The following is a 14,742-nucleotide window of genomic DNA, read 5'->3' as shown; positions in this document are numbered from 1 at the left end:
TCTGTTATCCAGCGACCCACCAAGTCGAGGTCACAGCCTCTAGCTCAGAATGAGGCAGCCCATGGCGACCAGAGTAGTATACATAGAGGACTTCACCAATAGTGAGGCTAACGTGGACTAGCACGAAAGAGCTTGTACCACAACGACTATCTAGAGTTAAGTAATTTTCTATTCTTATGAATAAAGAACACAGTTGACGTATGTTTGGTAGAAAGAGGGTACTGGCCAGCAAACATCCTCTCCTTACTTTCCATGGTACAGCTCTACAGAGACAAGGAAACGACATAAAAAACTATTGAACATATTGTCATATGGGAAGTGAACTGTCAGTCACTGAACGATCTTCCATAACATTTAAACTAAATGATAATGCTGTGACTGATAATTCACAAGCTGAGAATGGGCCACATATTAAGTAAGAGTGGGCGATGTTGGCCATTCAATTAAGTTCTGAGGATGTTGTAAAGTGGAATGCGCCTGGAGAAAAAAATAACAGATTTTGCTGATGAAGAAAAGAGTAAGTTATCTGAGCCAAACATGGCTGCAGACACTTTGAGGGATGTCATATCTGAAATATCGAAATTCACTAGTTGGAAGTATTTTTAACAATCACTTTTTAGTGTTCCAGCAAAAATAGGGTTAAACGATTCAACTGGAGTAGCAAGAGAATTGCTGTGTCGTCTGAACAAAAGCACCACAGTCCGCAAAGAAGCGAGCTGGTGCCAGTGCCATAGAGACTCTCCACTTGCGCGAGTTCCAGCTGAGCTGAGGATGGAGACATCGACTTCGCCTCGGCCATTTGCCGGACGAATACAATCCACCAATGATCGGACGACAACGGGCAGAAGCCTAGTCGGAAGACGGAATAACAGCTCCCGTCCAATTGGTTATAGATCATCGTCCAGGCCTGACTTAGACAGGGAACGTCGTGTAGGAAATGCTTAGAAGTGAACAGACAGTTACTGCAAATTGCATTTCCTATGTACTGTGAGGTTTACCTACAATTATTTACACTTAGCCATTGAGAGTCTTTTTTGTGTTGTACTACAAGCAGTGTTGCAGACTTCATTACTCAACTAATCTTAAAGATACGTAAACTTTTTTAACTCGCTTGTGTGGCGTTGTTACTAATTTGTTGGAGTGTTGAAGAATCTTTGTTCTCCTATCCTGTTACCTGACCCTGGTGCATAACTGTAACTGTGGCAGGGAGAAAATTGTCTTAGCGGTGTACTGCACCAGAAGCCGCTTCACAAACTTACAAACTCGGCCTACGGTAACAACAGTGGCTACTCGGCTTCCACAGAAGGAAAAATGAGGCCTTTACAAAACTGGCGACGAGGATTTACAATAAGAATGTACTAAAATGTCATTCCACAAAATTTTAAGCAATAGAAGTAACGACTGCATCCTACAATGAAAATATGAATGGAATTTTAAAAATTCTGAGAAGTAAAGTGTTACATAGAGGGGACAGCCTCTCAATCAGAATTATGAAACTTTGTAACTTAACAAGTAATGTTCCTAGCCACATATGTAATGCGTCCCTGAAATGGGGAACTTTTACAGACAGATAAAAATATGCAGTTGTTAACCCTCTTTATAAGAAAGGTGACAGGAAAGAAATAGCTAAGGTTTAGTTTCCTTACTGACATATTTTTCCAAAATATTCGAAAATAACGTAGTCAAAAGTAGTTTCAGACTTTAATAGAAACGATTTACTTAGCATATCACAGTATGGATTTCCAATAGGTTTCTCACCTGAGAAATCCATTTACATTATTACCCACCAAGTATTGCATGTCTTACATAAGAAAAGGTCACCACTTGTTATTTTCTGTAGCCTTTCCAAGGTGTTTGATTGTGTAGATCTGTTAAACTCTTAGAAAACTTAAGTCTTATGGTACCGACAGCTTCATACACAACTGGTGTGAATCATACTTAAGCAAAATTGAAAATGTTCTCCTGGATAATTAAGATGAGGCTCGAAAAATCACAAATGGACTCATACGCGGATCAATTTTATGTCCACTATTATTCCTTGTATACGAGATGTGATGGAAAAGTAATGGGAATTTAATTTTGCGCGATTTATACATCCGATTTTCAATTTTTTAATCTTGTTGGTATGGGAATGGCCAGGGACGGAGAAGAAGATGGTTGGATTTGTCTATGATGACCAATGATGACACTGTACAGGAAGGCGAGAGGTAAGGACTTCTGAGTGGGCATCCAGGACTGCTGTTAAATGGCAACAGGAAATTAGGTAAAATAAAGAGAATATATTTCAATGTACGGTATACAAGGGCCACACTTATGGTCGGTAGTTACCAGGTGTAGGCCAGTCTAGGAGGATGAAAAACTAATCTGGTGGACAGCGGAAGAGGAGGCAGTTCATGTTAATTAATACTGATGGACAGTCATGGAAGGCAGAGCAATTATAAAAAGAACATAAAGCAAAAGTACTTGAGGGAAAAGATCTGTCGCAGATCGTTAATATCGATTATGTTAAGTAAGAATTCTCATCAGTCAACATTAGGGAAAACGACGATCCACTGATTTGATGCCACTCTAAGTACTTTCTGTAGAAAACACATGAGAAACTACTAATTCCCATTACCTAAGAAGTTAAAATATGAAAATACAACAGCAAAGTACAGAATCTAGCCAACTGTTTTCACTGCCTCACATTAGAGCTAGAAAAACTGAAGGGTAAGACTACGAACAGCACTTGTTGGATTATCGGTTGAAAATGGGGATCGGTTACAACATTACTTTTCCACTAAAATGACAGAGTTCAAGAAAGACATGTGTTTTCAGCCGTTCTTATGAATTTACAGTTTTGAAATTATCTGAGATCTTCATAGGACATAAAATAAGCTTGTAAAACACAGGCGTGGAGAAAGACAGGCAAAACTCTACACACTGTGAATTAAATGCAAGTGTCCACAATAATAAAACAACTAAAAATATTCTCGTCCTGTTCATTAAATTTCACAAGGAAGGGAAAGAATGCAGTGAGTTTATAATCAGTTAATAAAACTCGAAAATATTCGCAGCTGTAATGTGGTTCTGCCCGACTGGAGCGAACGCACTGTTTGTAAACAAACGTCAAACTGACAGGTGCGTCGTGTCCACGTGGGTAACACGGCAAAGGGGGAGGGGGGGGTGTATTATCTGCGGCTAACGCATATTTTGCAAGATGGAAAGAGCGGAGAGGTGGGAACAAAGGACGTGCAAGGGTGAGTGGAGTTAGGGGGAGGTGGCACTTCCAGCTCTCAGCACAGCACACGTACACTTGCTAAAGTGATATTGAAGAAAACGGTTTCTGGAGCACAGCTGGTGGCGTGTACCGGCGGAATAAAGCTAAGTACGCGCAAAAAAACAGAGTAAGACAGTGCTCTCTGACAGCAAGTTGAACACCAAGTACAGAAAGTACTGAGCGACGTCGAATTTATACATGAAAGGATCTTAACTTTTGTAGGACAAAACAAATTGCAAGCCAGTACAGTAAACAACTTTTAAGATGGCTCATTTAGTATCGTTACAACAATACTGAAACGGAAACAGGATGACAGAGCGCATCTCTACGTTAAATTTCAGAAAATAGAAAATTCAGAAAACGCTGGCTACGTTTATGAATTTGTTGTCTGCATAAAATCTACAACAGAATCGTCTCAAAATGATGAAAATTCCATTACGGAGAAGTAGGGGTGTGGTTAAGTGCTGCAGGACTTAATATACCGTGTGAAACGCGGAGATACGAAAAAAGTAAATGTTAATTTCACTGGACACAGGTCAGGAAAGTTTTAGGAGAAGGACTTAAGGGAAACGGTAGTTCAGAATTAAAAACACGCTGTTATTTTTTACCCTTGAAAGAATATGCGGGACTAAATGCTTCTAATCCTACAGTGGAATTAGCTTTCCTGCAGAGCCGTGAAACAGCAGAACATTAGTTACAAAAGTTAAATAAAAATTCGAAGTACCACAATCTACTGAACAATAAAAGACAAACAGAATAGACACGTTAAAAGAGAGGCTGCACATTCCAGATTTGTACGAAATGAAACAATGAAAGTAGGAATTTAAAAAGGAGTATTGTAGAAAAACATTAGTAAGATAAACTTGATGCATTCTTTCGAAAGACAAAACAAAAATGTGGTCAATAAAAGAGATCTACAAATGGAATGCAGTACAACACCAAAATTCTACAACAAAGCTAAATGATGCAAATACCTTAATTCTTCACATGACAAAGACCTATACAGTAGCTGGGAGAGAAATACCTTTAAGCGCCTCGAAAACTTCAGAAATACACATAGAATACAAATACTGTAGATATGCACTTGGGCCATCCTTGTCACAAAACTATTAAAGTTTACTTATAACCACTTCATATTTACATTCTACATAATACTCTCAGTACATTGTCACTGAAAACCTAAGCAATAAATGACTTATAAATTATATGAAAATTAGACTTAATTGCGGCAGGCAAGACGAAGAAGGGGAAGAGATGTCGTAGCGCTTTGGTGTGTGTCTGGCTTACCGCAAGGCGAAAGCTATTCCAGTCCACCTGTTTGCACAGTGCGGTCTCTGCTTACCGTAAGCATCCACTGGTAACAGCCTGCAATTTAAACGACGCCAAAAACATTGCCTCAAATTGAAACCCGCTGCATGGTAAAACGAATCATGGTTAACTGTTCTGCTCTGATCTCTGGGCCGATAGCATAAAACAGATCATTTGACATCACTGAATGATCTTCTCTCATGAAATTAGCAATATAATTAGCATTCATTGTATCCGCCTTAACTTCCACAACGAAACGATATCTGTACAGCAGGAACAATAACTGGCACAGGTACTCTTGCCTGCACCTAATTACCTTCGACTACACGAACGACAGGACTTCTTACCTGCTCACAAATAACGTTAACGAAACAGCCTCATAAATATCTTCATATCAACAAAACGCCGCTGCCCTCTGGGGGATAACAGTCAGAAGTCGTTATACCATCTCTTATCAACTTACAGGGGTACGTTAGATCAATTCTCCTTCGTCATTATGACTTTTATTACGTTACATCACTTAATACATCGTAGATTCTAGCATTGAGTAATCAGTCAAGCAACTACCGCTTACGAAAACAGAAGGGTTGGATAGAAAAAGAAAAGGTCGGAGAAGAAAATGTAGACACACCCAGAAGGAAGGAAAAGGAAAGGCAAAAAAAGTTCAATTCTTTCGTTCCGAAATCTGGTATGTTCACACAGCGACCTATCGGTTTCGGCAACCCAAGTGCTAATTGTATAGTTACGACTGTGTATGCGCTTGGAATCCCAAGTCGCTAGTACCAATACTAAACTACAGACAATACCAGTGAACTGTGATTTATTTTCAAAGAATATTCTTAAGAACTTATTTTATTTACTAGCGATCCATAAAGAACATTAACACATTTAATCACACTATGTAAGTATGGAAGTAGTTGCCAGGGAGTAACTAATGAAATCATAATCAAATTCCTTTTAACAAATGGGAATTTTATTTACTTTAATAGTGCCTAAAAGCATTTTTTAAAGAAAAAGATTTAAAATTATAATCAGAAAGCACACTCTAAATGTCAAGTTATAATTTATTCAGAGGCAGAAACAAACAAGTTTTGACTGTATGAGCTTTTGGCCAGAGAACCTTGCCGCTCCCTTTTGACACGGCCGTAGTTACGACCGCTCACAACAACCTCTGAAAGACTACACTGGTGCAAATCTGCGCCGACACTCAAGACGGACAGTCATCTTGTGTCGTAGTGCGCGATCGACACCAGATTACCTTAAACTAAAAGTTAACAATTTACACAAGCACACAAACTATGCACCCCCGTAGGGATAGAAATGGTACAAAACACTAAAATTTAAAATATGAACTTTGCCACCGAAGGTGCAACTTGATTTTAACTTCTAAGAAAAGTCTTACGGTGAAAGGGTGGCAACTTTATAAACTAAAATGATTAATTAAATAAAAGCCCATGAAATGCAATCTTATATAAAATTCTACAGGGTTGGCCAAACAAGTTAAGATGCTCTACAGTACACCGCCTCTCAAGATGATAGGCAAGATCAAAACATGTTTCAGGAATTAGGCCGTTACACTCCAAGCAATAAATTCGTTAACACACCAAATCCGACAAACATGACAGAGGTAGCTACTAACGTACGGTAGATAGATAGGGAGACTACCGAACAACCCGAACTGCAGGTTGCTCTAACCTGCCCCTACTCCACAAGGGAAAAACGGACCACCCAATTTATAAGCAACCACCTTCCCGCGAGTGGACAAACGGAAAGAATGGCGGGACGACCGCAAAGCAAAACGGCTGGTGACCTCACCAAGAAAACAAGTAGAATTTAAGAAGAGTAAATGAAACAACATATCACCAATCACTTAACTTCTAATAAACTGCGATTTCTCGAGAAGACCTGGCGCAGCACTCCCAACTAGCTCTCCCGAAACGTCCGCTGCCAGCCGCTCCAACGGACGCAGGAAGTCGCGCCGATCTCCAGTCTCACGGCGTCGCAGCTCGCACCGGCCAGACCGATGTCCTGGGTTGACTCCTGTTGCTCTCGTGTCGGCCGCGAAGCCACTAACCCTCGTTATACGGCGCGGCCCACTGGACTCACGTGGCGACCTCACATGCGCCGACGCTCAAGACGGACAAGTCATCTTGTATCTCAGTGCGCGATCGACCAACCGATTGATCCAACCACCAAATGACCATTGCCTGAGCAAACTCGAGCAGACTGGCGGCCTAACGCGCAGACTCAGATGCAGGAACTAAGCTCCGACCGGGCGACCACTCGCTGAGTTCTCTTACTGGAGGAGTGGAAAGACTCTCATATGCCGGCCTTAAAGGTTGATCCGAACGACAGACAGACACTAACTGCTTAACTAATGCGGACGAGAGACTGACTAGCAGAGGAATAGCGAAATTCTGCATGACCCACTGACGTGTCTGAACATCGATGCTGCCTATAACCTCCTGAACGGCTGTTTTCAGCTCAGCAGTGGTTTTGGGATTACTGCTGTACACCTTGTCTTTAGTATAGCCCCACATGTGTTCAGATCCGGAGAATATGGAGGCCCATGCCAATGGCGTCTGGGAACCAATGAGGCAGAATGCTGTCCCCAACAGGACAACAAACACGATCCTGCGTTGAGGGTGTCGAGCTCCGTCTCGCATGAACCACATCTTATCGAAATCAGTATCATTTTGGATAATGGGGATGAAATCATCTTCCAAAATCTTCACGTGTGGTTCGGTAGTACCGTGCCATCATCAAGGAATATCACACCGATTATTCCGTGACTGGACACTGCACACCACACAGTTACCAGCTGAGGGTAAAGAGACTTTCCGATCGCGAAATGGGGTCTTCTCAGTCCCCCAAAGGCGCCAATTTTGCTTATTGACGAACCATTCCAGATGAAAGTGAGCTACGCCGCCAAACCAAACTCGCATCGTGTCCCGCGGCCAACCGTGCTAACGCAAACCGTTTAGAAGTTATGACGATTTTATTTCATATAGTTCAATAATTGTCACCCTGTATGTAGTGTACTACAGTCGGCAGGAAAGAACTAACAATCAAGTCTGAACACACTTTATTATAATAAATAAAACAACGCCTTTTTTGGCATGCACTAATTTCCTAACGCAATAACAAGATACACAACAATTCTCGTGCTGGAAAAACCAGGTAAGAGTACAAGAAAATCAAAAGCATATAATGACCAAATTACAAAGATACAACATTCTACTGAATGATACGGCAAGTGTCTACTATGCTAGAACTGGCGTAAGTATTGGCCGGAGGTGTCGTTGCAGTAGGTACACACTGCCGCTCTGACTCTCCTGGCATGCTTATAACGCCGATTCGGCGGAGTGCTACACGTAGTGCCATGAGTTCCAATCGGTGGATCACTGTCACATGGCTCTTCGCAAAGTAGTTCTTAAAGGGAGGTCGGCAGCCCACCTTACTTGTCTGTTGCGCGGGCCCTCTAACTGATAAGGAGCCGCTACGACCCCACATCGTATCTACGAGCAATTACACACTCGACATACCTCCCAATGACCGTACTCACAAACATCTGAAGGTAGAATCGTTCTTGTGGGTAAAGGAACGTCCAAAGAAAAGGCAATAACTATAGTAGACAAAATATATGCTAAAATTTACTGATCTGAGAGTCTCTATGTCCTTCTCTGAACAAATGGCTGCGAGTGCCTCAGTGCAGTAGAGTCGTCGCGTCGCGACGCGCGTAATGCGGCGGCAACGGTGTGGCGACGTCCGCGTAGCAGTGGCGTGCGTAGCGGGGCGGCTGGCTGCACGGCGGCGAAAGTACGCGCCCCGGGCATTGAAGCCAGGACCCAATCGCAGATGGTAGCAGGAGGCTGGCCGGTGGCGAACGTGGAGAGGCGCGTGTGGGAAGCGCGGTGGCAGGTGAGCCGCATACCTATATTCCGTTCATCATGATAATAAACATCATGCAAATACTGCACTATGTACACTCCTGGAAATTGAAATAAGAACACCGTGAATTCATTGTCCCAGGAAGGGGAAACTTTATTGACACATTCCTGGGGTCAGATACATCCCATGATCACACTGACAGAACCACAGGCACATAGACACAGGCAACAGAGCATGCACAATGTCGGCACTAGTACAGTGTATATCCACCTTTCGCAGCAATGCAGGCTGCTATTCTCCCATGGAGACGATCGTAGAGATGCTGGATGTAGTCCTGTGGAACGGCTTGCCATGCCATTTCCACCTGGCGCCTCAGTTGGACCAGCGTTCGTGCTGGACGTGCAGACCGCGTGAGACGACGCTTCATACAGTCCCAAACATGCTCAATGGGGGACAGATCCGGAGATCTTGCTGGTCAGGGTATTTGACTTACACCTTCTAGAGCACGTTGGGTGGCACGGGATACATGCGGACGTGGATTGTCCTGTTGGAACAACAAATTCCCTTGCCGGTCTAGGAATGGTAGAACGATGGGTTCGATGACGGTTTGGATGTACCGTGCACTATTCAGTGTCCCCTCGACGATCACCAGAGGTGTACGGCCAGTGTAGGAGATCGCTCCCCACACCATGATGCCGGGTGTTGGCCCTGTGTGCCTCGGTCGTATGCAGTCCTGATTGTGGCGCTCACCTGCACGGCGCCAAACACGCATACGACCATCATTGGCACCAAGGCAGAAGCGACTCTCATCGCTGAAGACGACACGTCTCCATTCGTCCCTCCATTCACGACTGTCGCGACACCACTGGAGGTGGGCTGCACGATGTTGGGGCGTGAGCGGAAGACGGCCTAACGGTGTGCGGGACCGTAGCCCAACTTCATGCAGACGGTTGCGAATGGTCCTCGCCGATACCCCAGGAGCAACAGTGTCCCTAATTTGCTGTGAAGTGGCGGTGCGGTCCCCTACGGCACTGCGTAGGATCCTACGGTCTTGGCGTGCATCCGTGCGTCGCTGCGGTCCGGTCCCAGGTCGACGGGCACGTGCACCTTCCGCCGACCACTGGCGACAACATCGATGTACTGTGGAGACCTCACGCCCCACGTGTTGAGCAACTCGGCGGTACGTCCACCCGGCCTCCCGCATGCCCACTATACGCCCTCGCTCAAAGTCCGTCAACTGCACATACGGTTCACGTCCACGCTGTCGCGGCATGCTACCAGTGTTAAAGACTGCGATGGAGCTCCGTATGCCACGGCAAACTGGCTGACACTGACGGCGGCGGTGCACAAATGCTGCGCAGCTAGCGCCATTCGACGGCCAACACCGCGGTTCCTGGTGTGCCCGCTGTGCCGTGCGTGTGATCATTGCTTGTACAGCCCTCTCGCAGTGTCCGGAGCAAGTATGGTGGGTCTGACACACCGGTGTCAGTGTGTTCTTTTTTCCATTTCCAGGAGTGTATTCTTCTGCGTTTGCTGTAACCTCACTGGATTTCGTTCCACGTGGAGCAGAAGCCAATAGGTCCCAAGTACAGTCAAGTACGATATTGAGGATACGTTTAATGCTGTGCGTTACACGTACATCGACTCAGCTATAATACGGGACAACAGCTTTACCGGCTGAGTTAACTTGGAAAGCATTGGCAATCCCACCTGTAGTGACGTGATCAGTTGTAGTAAAGGCGTAAAAAGAGACGAGCAGAGAACAACAAAGTTTTGAGTCTCATTTAATTTTTGAACACAAGCAAATAATGGTAAAACTCAGGCGATACGCTTCTTAGGTTATCTCAAGGAAAACATGCTCTTAATCTTAGCTAAAATAGTACTGTAATTAAAAACGAGGGTGATGAAAATTCCTGACATTAACAAGGGTAATTTTTCTGAAGGTGCTATGTGCGGCGTAAAAGTTGCATTGCTGGGATTTCACTATGTAGTTAAACATTGAAGCCACTGAAGGTATTACTGTCAGTCATCTGTTAATATCTGAACTCCTTCCATATCGAACTCCGAGGAAAGCGGTACATTTCAGCACTGCTGCGCTGATTCTGAGGCGATCAACAGAATCCCAAGCCACCACATTTCCTCCTCCTCCTATGACGTGCCATTCTGCATTTCGCGATCCTTCGGCAGTGACATGTCATAAACCTTCGTGCGTTAGTTACATTAAGTTTGGCAGCTTAAATGTCTTATTATTTCTCGACACACATCCCTTAACTTGGCTCCAGATCAATTCTATTGGGTTCAGATAGCAATGTTAGGGTGACAACGGTAAAAATGCAGCATTTGTACAGTGTGTTCGACTCCGTGAAAATTATTGTTCCCTTGGTTTTACGAAGCATATCACTCTAGCTAGTGTGAGACCAACCTCTGTCCTATGAAACAGTGGGCATATTCAAACAAAAAAGTATTTGATTTTTCTCCAAAAATTATAATTGTCTAATGTTTTCTTAGTTTCAAAATATGTAACAATCTTTTATAATATATAGAGACTTTTTTTGTGTTAACCGGAATTCTGCGTGTGGTATGTAATTAGAAAGCAGAAGAAATTCATTTTTCTTGAAAAAAGTGATGGTTAAGTATTAATTAATTACCACACATTGATAAATTTTGTAGTTCATTGATTTAGGTATTCAAAAGGAACAAAAAAATTTATAATTTTAACTGGTTTCGAACCTCCTTCTAGTATCTCGCCCCACAAAACACTGACGCTACCGATTACCCCAGATTACATTTCCAGGTATGAACCTTATATCTATAACATCTTGTATCTAAAATTTCAAAGATGATTTTTCTCTGAAATGTTGTGACAGACATTAAGAACAACTTGTTTCTCGCCATTAACGGTGTTCCGCGCGCGTATTTTATTACGAAGCAGTGTCATCCATTTTCGCGGTACATGTGAGCAGAGAGACAATCAGAGCACAAGTAGCGCTAACTGAGACTGTCACTGCACACGATTCTTGAAACAAAAATTACGTACCTAAAGTATGATTAAAAAAAACATTGGTGGCTGTTAATACATCAGAATGTCTTAAAGCTTCATTTAGAGCGACATAGTAATAAAATATCTAACACATAAGTTGGACCTACTTGCAAGAGCGGAACAACACGAGTGTTCCGGAGCTTTGGCTGCTGACCAATCATAGCGTTAGTGTTTCTTTACATCAGGTTTATTTTTATGATGAGCGGAGTACTCTGTTCACCGTAAAAATAAACCTGATGTAAGCATTACGCATGTATTCTTCCACGCTTGCTTGAATCTCATTCGATTTTTCCTCTCACGTGGAGCGGGAGCCAAGTTGTGGCCAGAGCAGTGTAGTACGATCATAAGGACACGTTATATGCTGTGTGTGTGAATTCCTAAGGGACCAAACTGCTGAGGTCATCGGTCGCTAGACTTACACACTACTTAAACTAACTTAAGCTAAGAACAACACACACACACCCATGCCCGAGGGAGGACTCTAACTTCCGGCCAAGGCGCCCCGCAATCCGTGACACGGCTTTATGATCTGTTAGCGCGCACATACACTGAGCGATAATGCGGCACTACTTTACTGGCGCATTAATCTTGGATAGCACTGGCCAGCCAGCGGTCCAATTAACCTGCAATGATGTGACCAGTTGCAGTTCATACATAAAAAAGAGACGAGCAAGGAACCTATATAGCTTCTAATGTCATTTAATTTTTAAAGCGAGTAAAATAATATTCGGCAAAACTTCAGTATTACTGCAGGCTTCTTTAGGTGACAAGACGGACAGCATAAAATGCTCTCGTTCTCACCTGACTTAGTATTCTAATTATAAACGAGAGTGATGAAAATTCCTAACTTAAACAAAGTCCATTTTTCTGAGCGAGCTATGTGTGATGCAAAAGCATACTGCAGGGATTTCACCGTGCTATTTCCTACTGAAGCCACTGAAGGTATTTATTACAGTCAGTCATTTGGAAGTCTCTTAGCTCCTTCCTTATCCGAATTTGAGAAACACATTTCAATTCTGGAACTGTCATCTGCTATATCGATAACGAGTCGATCAACAACAGAATCTGCGAAGCTAGCAAGGCGCCGCATTTTCTCCTCTTCTTTTATGACGAGCCCTTCTATATCCCGCCAGTGTTCGGCAGTGACGTGTGAAAAAGCTGCGTGCGTTAGTCCCAGTACGTCTGGCAGCTTAACAGTCTTGTTATTTCTCGGGCCGAATCCCTTAACTTGTCTCCAGATCAGTTCTGTTGCGTTCATATTGTAATGGTATAGTGGCAAATATAAAAATGCGGTATTTGTATGGTGTACTTGATGCTGTGAAAATGATTGCTTTTCAAGTTTCAACTTTACTTATGTACATCTGCGGTATGAAGCAATACACATAGTCCAAATAAAGAGTATCTGGTTTTTCATTTTTGTTTTAAAAATTTAATTGTTACGTCTTTTTTTAATTTAAGCAACCTTTATTATCAGCCTCTCATAAAATATGGATAATTAAGAATTATTATTTGAAATGAAAACAGGAATTTCGCGTGCAATACGTAATTAGAAACAAGAAGACGTGCCTTATTCATACGAAAATGATGAATTTCACAATCACAAGATGTAGGTATTTCAAATTGAACGACGAAAAACAAGACATAGGCGAGACGTGTACCAGAGAACCTTTGTTACGAATCTACTCGGCTACCTATTCCGCTATATAGCGAATGTGTATTTGTGAATCTGTAAAGTTTATGAAGAATTTTAAGAATAACCTATTTCTCGGCACTTTTTAACTGTGTTCCACACGCGTGTTTCACTGCCGAACAGAAAACAGCCTCAACCATTTTCACACTGCGTGTTAACAGCGCGGAGCACAATGTGCAAAGGCTGTGGCTGTAAACGATTTTTGGAATAAAAACTACATACTTAAAGCTTTATTGTGAAAAACATCGATGGCTGTTAATACCTTTGAATATCTTAAAGTCTCATTCAACATAACTTAGTAACATATCTAATACATAAGTAGAACCTACTTCCAAGAGCGTAACAAAACCAGTGTACGTGTGCTACGGCTTGTGACCAGTCATCGCGTATGTGTTTGTTTACATCAGGTTTGTTCTTATGAGGAACGGAGTATAGTGACGATCTTCCTCCCCGTACCTTAAACAGCTGCGTTAATCAAGTCTCCCAGTATGAACGCTCGACCGCGACATTTGACCCAGTGAGAGATGAGTCCTAGAGGAGGGAGATTCCAGAGTAAACAAACCCGGCCGCGTCCGCGTTCCTGCCGACGGCCCATACCACGGCCGCAATATCTGCAGCTGAGCCGAAGCTCGGGTGCGCCTCTATTTGTGGACGTCGCTGGCGGCGCCTTGCGCCTAGCACCGCCTGTCGCGGGGTCGATACCTGCCCGCAACGCACGCACTGACTTCCTACCTCTGCCACCAATCTGACCACCTGACGCCGAAGGCGCTGACACAATCGTCGATGTGTCTCTCATATTCCATTTACGATAAGGAATGCAGTTGTATCCTATTACAAGACTATGGTGTTGTGTTTGTTTTCAGTCCAAATGTGGCTTGGTATACACTGAAGAGCCAAAGAAATTAGTAACCTGCCTAATATCGTGTATGGGCTCCAAGAGCACGCAGAAATGCCGAAACTCGACATGGCGTGGACTCGACTAATGTCTGAAGTAGTGCTGGAGGGAACTGACACCATGAATCCTTCAAGGCTTTCCATAAATCGTAAGAGTACGAGGGGGTGCAGGTGTCTTCTGAACAGCACATTGCAAGGCATCCCAGATTTGATCAGTAATGTTAATTGTTGGGGAGTTTGGTGGGCAGCAGAACTGTTTAAACTCAGAAGAGTGTTCCTGGAGCCACTCTATAGCAATTCGGGACGTGTGTGGTGTCGCATTGTCCTGCTGGAATTGCTCAAGACTGCCGAAAAGCACAATGGACATGAATGGAAGCAGGTGATCAGATAGGATGCTTACGTACGTGTGATCTGTCAGAGTCGTATCTGCCGGCCGGAGTGGCCGTGCGGTTCTAGGCGCTGCAGACTGGAACCGGGCGACAGCTACGGCCGCAGGTTCGAATCCTGCCTCTGGCATGGATGTGTGTGATGTCCTTAGGTTAATTAGGTTTAATTAGTTGTAAGTTCTAGGGGACTGATGACTTCAGAAGTTAAGTCGCATAGTGCTCAGAGCCATTGGAACCATTTGAAGAATCGTATCTAGGCGTATCAGGGGTCTCA

This window comes from Schistocerca gregaria, chromosome 9 (assembly GCF_023897955.1).
Source record: "Schistocerca gregaria isolate iqSchGreg1 chromosome 9, iqSchGreg1.2, whole genome shotgun sequence".
In the NCBI taxonomy this organism is placed as follows: domain Eukaryota; kingdom Metazoa; phylum Arthropoda; class Insecta; order Orthoptera; family Acrididae; genus Schistocerca; species Schistocerca gregaria.
The sequence above is the reverse complement of the archived record's forward strand: the minus strand, read 5'-3'. Positions refer to the sequence as shown.